This window comes from Canis aureus, chromosome 5, assembly GCF_053574225.1.
Source record: "Canis aureus isolate CA01 chromosome 5, VMU_Caureus_v.1.0, whole genome shotgun sequence".
Lineage (NCBI taxonomy): Eukaryota > Metazoa > Chordata > Mammalia > Carnivora > Canidae > Canis > Canis aureus.
In genome coordinates this window covers 56,219,221-56,227,527 of record NC_135615.1, presented here as the reverse complement: position 1 = coordinate 56,227,527, position 8,307 = coordinate 56,219,221, and positions in this window count along the sequence as shown.

Here is an 8,307-nt window from a genome sequence, read left to right as displayed (position 1 = left end):
GTTAATATATGCAAGACACCTGCAAAGTGCCTGGCTGGTGGTGCATGCTGTTCAAGAACTCGCCATTATTATTAGGAACAAAGTGGCCAGAAAACAGAACACTCAGCTCTCTCTTCCCAGCAGAGAGCTCACAAAGCCGGGTCGGCATGGGAAGTCATCATTTCTGAGAGGGCTTCCTTGTCAAACATCATATACTGTTCTATGCTGTACGCTGGACCAGGTGACACACACCTGATTTTCTCCACACCTCACACAGCCCAACCCTGAGAGGTAAATATTGTTATTTCCATTTTACTGCCAAAGAAATGGAGGTTCCGCAGAGTGAAATAATTTGCTCCAAATGACCTAGCTAGCAAGTTCCTCATTTGCCACCAAAGCATGTACCACGTTGGTTTCTTTGGAAGTAGACAGTGAGACAAATCTGGGTGCAAGATGCTTAATAAGGATTAGCACCAGTGAAAAGAAAGGGGGGGGAGAGAAGTTCGAGTAAAGAGAGGGGACAAACTGATGCAGGCCTCACCGAGCCTCACCCAGCATGGCAGGTGGCTCTGGGCAACGATTGCCCATCAGGGTTGTGCCACGTTGGGCAGAGATGCCCAGGCCTGTGCACACCCCTCTTGCTCAGTCACCAGGTATGGGCTGCCTTGGAAAGGGAATGACCTCAGGAAGGTGTGACTCTGTAACAGGGACACACCCCGAGGGAGCCAATGGCCAGAGGCTGTCTACTGATTGACAGCTCCGTACGCGTCCTTCCTTGAAGAGACATGGCTTGACTCGCCCCGGTGTCTACTACAGCCCCCCTACCCTTGCATTCCTCTGGTCCACCTATTCATGTACACCCATGGAGCATCTCCCCCAGGATACCAGTGGGCCCATCTTTCTGAAAGAAAACTTAGAAGTGGAAGATGAGTGGGATAAACTTTAGCCCCCATGGCTCTAATTGGTCTAGGAGACGCAGCCAGTACTCCTCTTCTCCTTCCTCCATTACCTGTCTGGGTCCCTGTCTCCATCAGACACTACCTCTGCCGGTCTTAGTGGCTTTTCAGGTAGTGTGACCCACATTCTCATCCCTAAGGGGTCTGAGTCTTGACCACCATGTTGCTCAGGATTACAAGTTTGTGTCCTCCCACCCTAAATTAGTAGCCCTTACCCCTAGTGTGATGGTATTTGGACATAAGGCCTTTGGGAGGTAATTAGGTTTAGATGAAATCATGAACATGGAGCTTCCTCCATGATGGGATTAGTGTCCTCACAGGAAGAAGAGAAAACCAGAGCTCTCTCTTTCTCTACCACCAGAGGACACAGCAAGAAGGCAAACCAGGAGGCAGGCCCTCACTGGATACAGAACCTGCCAACACCTTGATCTTGAAATTCCCAAGCTCCGAAACTGTGAGAAATAAATGTTTATTGCTTAAGCTACTCAGTCTGTGGTGGTTCGTTATAGCAGCCCGCGTGGACTAAGACACATCCTCTTTTCAGAATGAGGTTGCTGTACTTGTTCATTTATAGTCACAAGTGGGAAAGGAAATACCAAAAGAAACCCGAATGGGTTACCTGGGTTCCACGTGTACTCCTCTCTGACCCATTTTGTAACAGCAGCCTTTTCCCTCCTGATGACTGAGTGGATTCCCTCTGCCAAAATGGTGACCCCATCCCTTGTGCTGGTCCCTGGAGACAAGGAACAAAAGATGCCCAGATGGCAGCTGTAGCTTATGATTCAGTGGTACCCTTGCGATATCCCCAGGTGAAAGTGTATCCCTTTGTGAGGAGGAAAATTTCTAACCCTGCAGAACTCAGAGTTACAGGAGTGAGCAGTGTGCTACTGAACGGTGTGTTACTGTGGGTGTTGACAAGTGGGGCCACTCCGGTCTCTATCCTGGCAAATGTGGGTCTGTTCCTATGACAAACAAACAAACAAACAAAAAAAAAAAAAACAAAAAAACAAAAAAACAAAAACCACTGGCTCTTCAAGATGAAAAAGATTCAACATGGTCAACTTCTCGCCAAGTGAATGATCTTCCTGAGCAACTGTGTCATTTTGGAAGCTCAGCATCAGCCTTGGCTGCTGGCGTGTTGGATATTCGGCAGTGACAGGAGTTAGATCGGCCTTGGTAGATGTACGTTATGCTGTTGGGCACATGTGTAGCCTCCATATGTATCACTATGGCTACTTCATTCATATGGTTTTGTTTGTTTTTTGTCTTAGCACCAGGGTGGCTATTGGTAAAGGACTGAAGTCAACTGGCAAGGTCATTGCCTGATTTTTTAACGACTCTCCATGGTGCCTGCTACGTGGTGGATGTTGACATGTGATACAAAGATTTTCCATGCTTGTGTTCACTCTCATATGTCCTTCCACCCTAAGCAGAGAATGATAGTGAATTAGCGTGGTCAGGAATTGTCTCTCTGAAAAAGTGACATTTAATTTGAGAACTTAAAGATCTAAGGAGCCATCCATGAAGAAAACCAGGGGAAGAGCATGCCAGACAGAGCAGAAAGTATATGCCAAAGGCTGTGGGAGAGGGAACGTGGCCCAGGAGCGGGGACGGTGTGGCAGCACTCAGCGGGAGCAGGAGAGTGATGTACGGTGAAGCTGATACGGGAAACCACTGAGCAAGGTTTGGTGGGTGGTGGTGAAAGATGAGTTTTACGTATTCTAATGCTTCTTCTGGCTATCGTGTGGAGGACAGGTTGGAAGGAAGCCAGGATGGTATTAGGAGGCCATTAAAAAGCAGTTTTAATAGTCCATGAATGGGACAGCCCCGGTGGCGCAGCAGTTTAGCGCCGCCTGCAGCCCAGGGCATGATCCTGGAGACCCTGGATCGAGTCCCCCGTTGGGCTCTCTGCATGGAGCCTGCTTCTCCCTCTGCCTGTGTCTCTGCCTCTCTCTCTCTGCATCTCTATGAATGGATAAATAAAATCTTTAAAAATAAATATTTAAAAATAAAAAAAAATAGTTTGTGAATGATGACATTGGCCTTGATTAAGGAGGTAGCAAGGAAGGGTTAGAAGCGGGTGGTTCAAAATCTGTTTTGGGGTCCAGTTGATTTGTTCTGCTGGGTGCTAATTGTCACAATAACAAAAGTATATTTTTCTAAGTACAAAACAAAATGCTGCTTAATACAAAGGCCATTCCCTGGGATCCCTGGGTGGCGCAGCGGTTTGGCGCCTGCCTTTGGCCCAGGGCGCGATCCTGGAGACCTGGGATCGAGTCCCACATCGGGTTCCCGGTGCATGGAGCCTGCTTCTCCCTCTGCCTGTGTCTCTGCCTCTCTTTCTCTCTCTGTGACTATCATAAATAAATAAATTAAAAAAAAAAAACAAAGGCCATTCCCTCACATAATGACAGAAGGGATGAATTAGAATCTCAGAGCTATCATAAAACCCATGCTCCTTACTCAGTTGGCAAAAGAATATGTTTACCAGGTAATGTATGTAGAATTAAGCCCATCCAGTTTCTCTCAGTTTTGTTCTGAGTTACAGTTGCTGATGAAGTAAATAGTCAGGACCAGAGAAGAAAATGAAGCTTCTCAGACACAGATCAAGGGAAAGAACAGCAGAAGTAAGGACAACCGAGTACACAGTCAGGAAGCAGAAAACCGAGGAAAGATGCTAGAAGTCCGACACCACAAAGGAGGCTCTGCAAAGAGTCCCTTTGGTCTCTGTAGGCCCTACATCTCTCTTTTTTTTTTTTTAAAGGTAATTTTTAAAATTTATATTCAATTTTCCAACATACAGCATAACACCCAGGGCTCATCCCATCACGTGCCCTCCTCAGGGCCCGTCACCCAGTTAGGCCCTACATCTCTGATGCAGCCAGTAAAATAACACACATTGGCAATAATGAACCTGCCTGTTTATTAGCCAGATGCACTCCAAATCCATTTTCATTTTAAGCTTCCAAGGGTGACAGTACAGTCATTTGGAAATTCTTGTCCGGTGCACGCCTTGTTTTATAACAATGCAGAATAAATGAGATGTTGTCACATTTTATGTCCCGAATTGAATTGGCCTGTGGCACCGGACAGTGCCTTACAGAGAAATAAGAAAACCAAAAACGTGTGGAAGGAATTTGCTCCTGTTCTTGAGGAACGTGCAGTTCCTCGCAAGGCCTGTGAGGCTGGCAGGATCGTGGCTAATGGTTTTTCAAATCTCCAAAGCCTTAAAACCAAAAACTGTCTTCCCTGTGAAAACCCAGGTGTGAACACAGCCTGAGTCCCTATAGCACTGTGGCATTTCATATCTTTGCACAGCAGAGCAGAGCCAAAAGGAACTTCCAGTCCCCTTACAAACTTGCTGTGCGGGTGGAGGAAGACATGCTCATTTGATAGCTGGGGAGTGACCCTTGTAGGGTCCCTGGGGACCCAGTATCAGTGGCGCTCACGGCTTCCTCTTCCCTGGATGCAACAATATATTAAGAGAGAAAAAAAAAAAAGAGGAGGCTGGTTCTTTTCATGATTTTCCTTTTTAATTTTTGTTGAAAATGGAACTGTGTTCTCTTGATCCTTCAAACAAATGGAGGGGAAGTGGAAGCCCCAAAGTTTCTCTTAGGCTCCCCAGAGAGGGTGGCTATGTTTGTAGTGTGATGTGGGAAAAGTCCTTGGATATCTGCTGCATTGTCACGTCGTACCAGAGTGATTTGCAGTAGGAAGTGTGGGATGAATACAATTTTTATGTAAGAGAAAGTGATGGGGTCACCGTCTTTGAATCCAAGGATCTCAGTTTGCCCTTCCTCCCTAAGACGTGCTGCTCCTGACCACAGCACACACACACACCCATCTTTATTAGATGATGAAAGAAACACAAGAACACTCTCTGAACTGGACCCAAGCATTGTCCAGCCAGAAATCTTTGTTATTCAGAAGGCACTTGGGCGACAGGAGGGAGCTTGGAAGGACATGCCGGGGAACACAGAAGTGCTGCGAAGGGCGCTCTTGAAGTCTCTGGCATCACACCTGAAGAATCATTTTAAACTGATGTTTGAAATATGCATTGGGAGCCTTCGCTGGGAAGATCCTAATAAACAAATGGCCTTTGGAAGGAAAATGAAGAGATACATTAAGAGGCATCTACAAGGATCGTAAAGATACTTCTCTTCGTTTTTAGCAATTCATCATTTCAAGCATCCTGGCAAATAATTTTGTTTGTTCTTCCAGAAAGTAGTAATAATGAAACTGTTCTCCGACTTGAGTCAGAGAAGGGGACAGATGAGGTGAAGTCTATTAATCATTCTGGACTTGCAGAGATAATGGCTGTGTCATTCGCCATCGTTGAAGGACGGCTTCCCTTCCAACCGGTAGCCAGTCTAGCGAAGAAGACAGCTCCGCTTAGAGTGGCACGTGATCCAAATCGGTCTAATATTTAAAATCCTCAGCCGTGGTTTTGCGAAGACTGTGTGCGCAGAGCATGGAGTCAACTGCCTCTTCTCCTTAAAAACCAGCCGAACATAAAAGAGTCGTGAAATCTCTAGCAACGGCCAAGTCTTTAAAGAAAGAAAAAGACAAAAATCAAAGCAAGGTTATGCAGAGACTTCGGAAGAGATAATGACGATGGCAGCCTCTCGGGGGACACTCGGTAAACATCACTTCGAATAATGATGCATCTTAGGAAGTAGCACCACCGGCAGGGTCTAATCCCCTCAGAAGTCACTCTAAGCCCCTATCTGAGCCACAGATGATTTTGCGGATTTCAAAGGGCTTGTCCTTCCAAAAGCTCTGCAGGCCTCCAGGCTGCTAATCCCCTTACCTTCCTGTGGGGACGCTTTACTTTTGATCTCAGGTTTATCTAATCAAATCCTTTGACTTATTCAGACTGTTAACTCTGAGTAGAGGGCTTGCCCATCATAATGTCACCTCCAAGTTTTGCGACAGACCTGAGATTGATGTGACCACGATCTCCGCTTCTCCTTGGGATACTGCAAGAGCGGTGTAGGGTTGATGCATGGGTTGACAAGGCACATCCTGCAGAGGGACATGCACAAGGTGCTGCTGTCCAGGAACGTGCATCTTCCCGTTATGGTCGGTAATACTCTACGGAGAAGGAGGAGCTTCCAGGATGGTCAAGTGAGGATCCCAGTGAAACGTCAACCCCAGGGAGACATCTATCAAACTATGGAAAGCTCGCAAAGACAATCAAACAAAATCTCTGGAGGTTGACTGAACCTTTTCGGTCAACAATTTAAGAAATATTTATCCAACAAAACCTACAGAAAGTCGGTAGGAGAAGTGAAAGGCGCGGCTGCACCCAGCCCACCCACCCAGATCCGCGTCATGCAAGGCGTGCAAGGCTAGCTCAGTGAGCTCCAGGGCCAAATGGCAAGTCCCGTTTCCCCAGCTCCGTGCAGGCCTCCGGGTGGGTGGCCAGGCAGGGGTGCCACCCCCTTTCCCTACCTCTGTGTGTCGGGGATTTGGAAGCGAAGCAGCAGCTCCCATGTCCTCCAGCCATTCAAGGCCAGCAGAGCGCCTCCCGTGTCCCCTGCCTCTGGGCTCTGGGGGAGGCGGTAGCGGCTGGGGTGATGTTTGTCCAACACAGGGAACGTAATTAATGTATTCACACGTTGTACGGTGTATTCTTGTTGATTGTGATAAAATATACGTAACATAAAGATGACCATTTTAACCATTTTGAGGTGTGCAATGCAGTGGCATTAAGTACATTTATACCGTCCTAGAACTATCACCACTGCACATTTCCAGAACTGTTTCATCACCCCAGACCCTCTGTACCCACTAAGCACTAACGCCCCATCTCCTCCCACCCCCGTAACCCCTGGTAACCTGTATTTCACTTTCTGGCCCTGTGAATGGGACTACTCTTGAGACCTTCATCCGTTCAGCTGTTAGCACTGAGATCCGCCTTTAGGTTTATCAGCTCCTCGTGTTTTTCTCACGAATGTAAACAACAAATAAAGGATGAACCGCAGCTCTTTCCTTGTAAATAACAAGTGGTGTAAGTGGAATTACACGGTTTCCCCTTGTGCCTGGCTTAGTTACCAGCGATAACCTTCTCGAGGTCCAGCCGTGTTGAGTGTAGCAGGCATCGAAACTTCCTTCCTTTCTGAGACTGAATAATATTCCATTGAATGTACAGACCACACTTCCATTTATCCACTCTCTTGTCTTATGGTGAACAGTTGTGTTGTGTCTGCCTTTTGGCTGCTGTGAACAATGCTGCCGGGAACGTGAGTGTAGGAAGGTCTCTGAGTCCTGACTTTTAATACTTTGGGGTATGTGCCTAAAACTGGAATTGCTGGGTCCTATGGTAACTCTGTGTCTAAGTTTTTGAGGAACCACCAGGCTGCTTTCCACAGGAGCTGCGCCATTTCACATTCCCACCGGCAAGGCACGAAGGTTCCAATTTCTCCACATCCTCTCCAACCCTTGCAATCTTCCATCTTTTGGGTAACAGCCATTCTAATGGGTATGAAATGGTATCTCATTGTGATCGTAATTTTTAGATCAACGCATTTAAATCCCTTCATCTGTTTGGCTGTTAATGCTGAGATCCATATTTAGTTTTATAAGCTCCTTGTGTTTTGCTCATGAATATAAACAGAAAATAAAGGATGAACTGGAGCTTCTTCCTTGTAAAGAGAAACTGAATAGCCCAATGATTATGTGGCTTTTATTCCTGTTGTCTTGCCATTGTTTTGTACCTTCTGTTCTTCGAAGGGCAAGGATTCTGCTTGCATTTTGAAAAGAAGTCTTTATTCCAGTTGTTTTATCTCTAATCAGTCTGTTTTATTTTTGGGGCCTCCGACCCTATTTTCCCTTGACCCTGAATTGTTGAGCGACCTAACTGCTAGAGCAAGCTGGCTGTACCCTTGGGTTGCCCTTATAAAACCCGTTCCAAAAAAAAAGATCGAGGGCAGTCTTTCCTGGGACGTGTCTGTAAACATCAGGGAGAGATGCATCTTCTGTTTGGGGTGGGGGTGGGGGTGGCAGTGGGAGGGTAGACACACACCTGCACGTGGCACCAGTAGTACAACTCACCTTCAGTCACAATGCAAGCCGCCGGGAACTGTCTCCCTCTCTGAGGTCGCAGATTTTAAAACTGTACAAGCTCCCCCACCACCACCAAAAAAACAAACCCCTCAAAACAAAAAACCTCTATGAGACATTTGTTTGCATGGAGAGAAAGAACCAACGTGGCTAATTTTGTACTAAGATGAATTGTTTCATGATGAAAACCTCCACTTAGCCCCTAAAACTATGGAACAGAATTCATTCACCAAAACCTTGGCACTTACTTTTTTTTTTTTTTAAGATTTTATTTATTTATCCATGAGAAACCCAGAGAGAGAGGCAG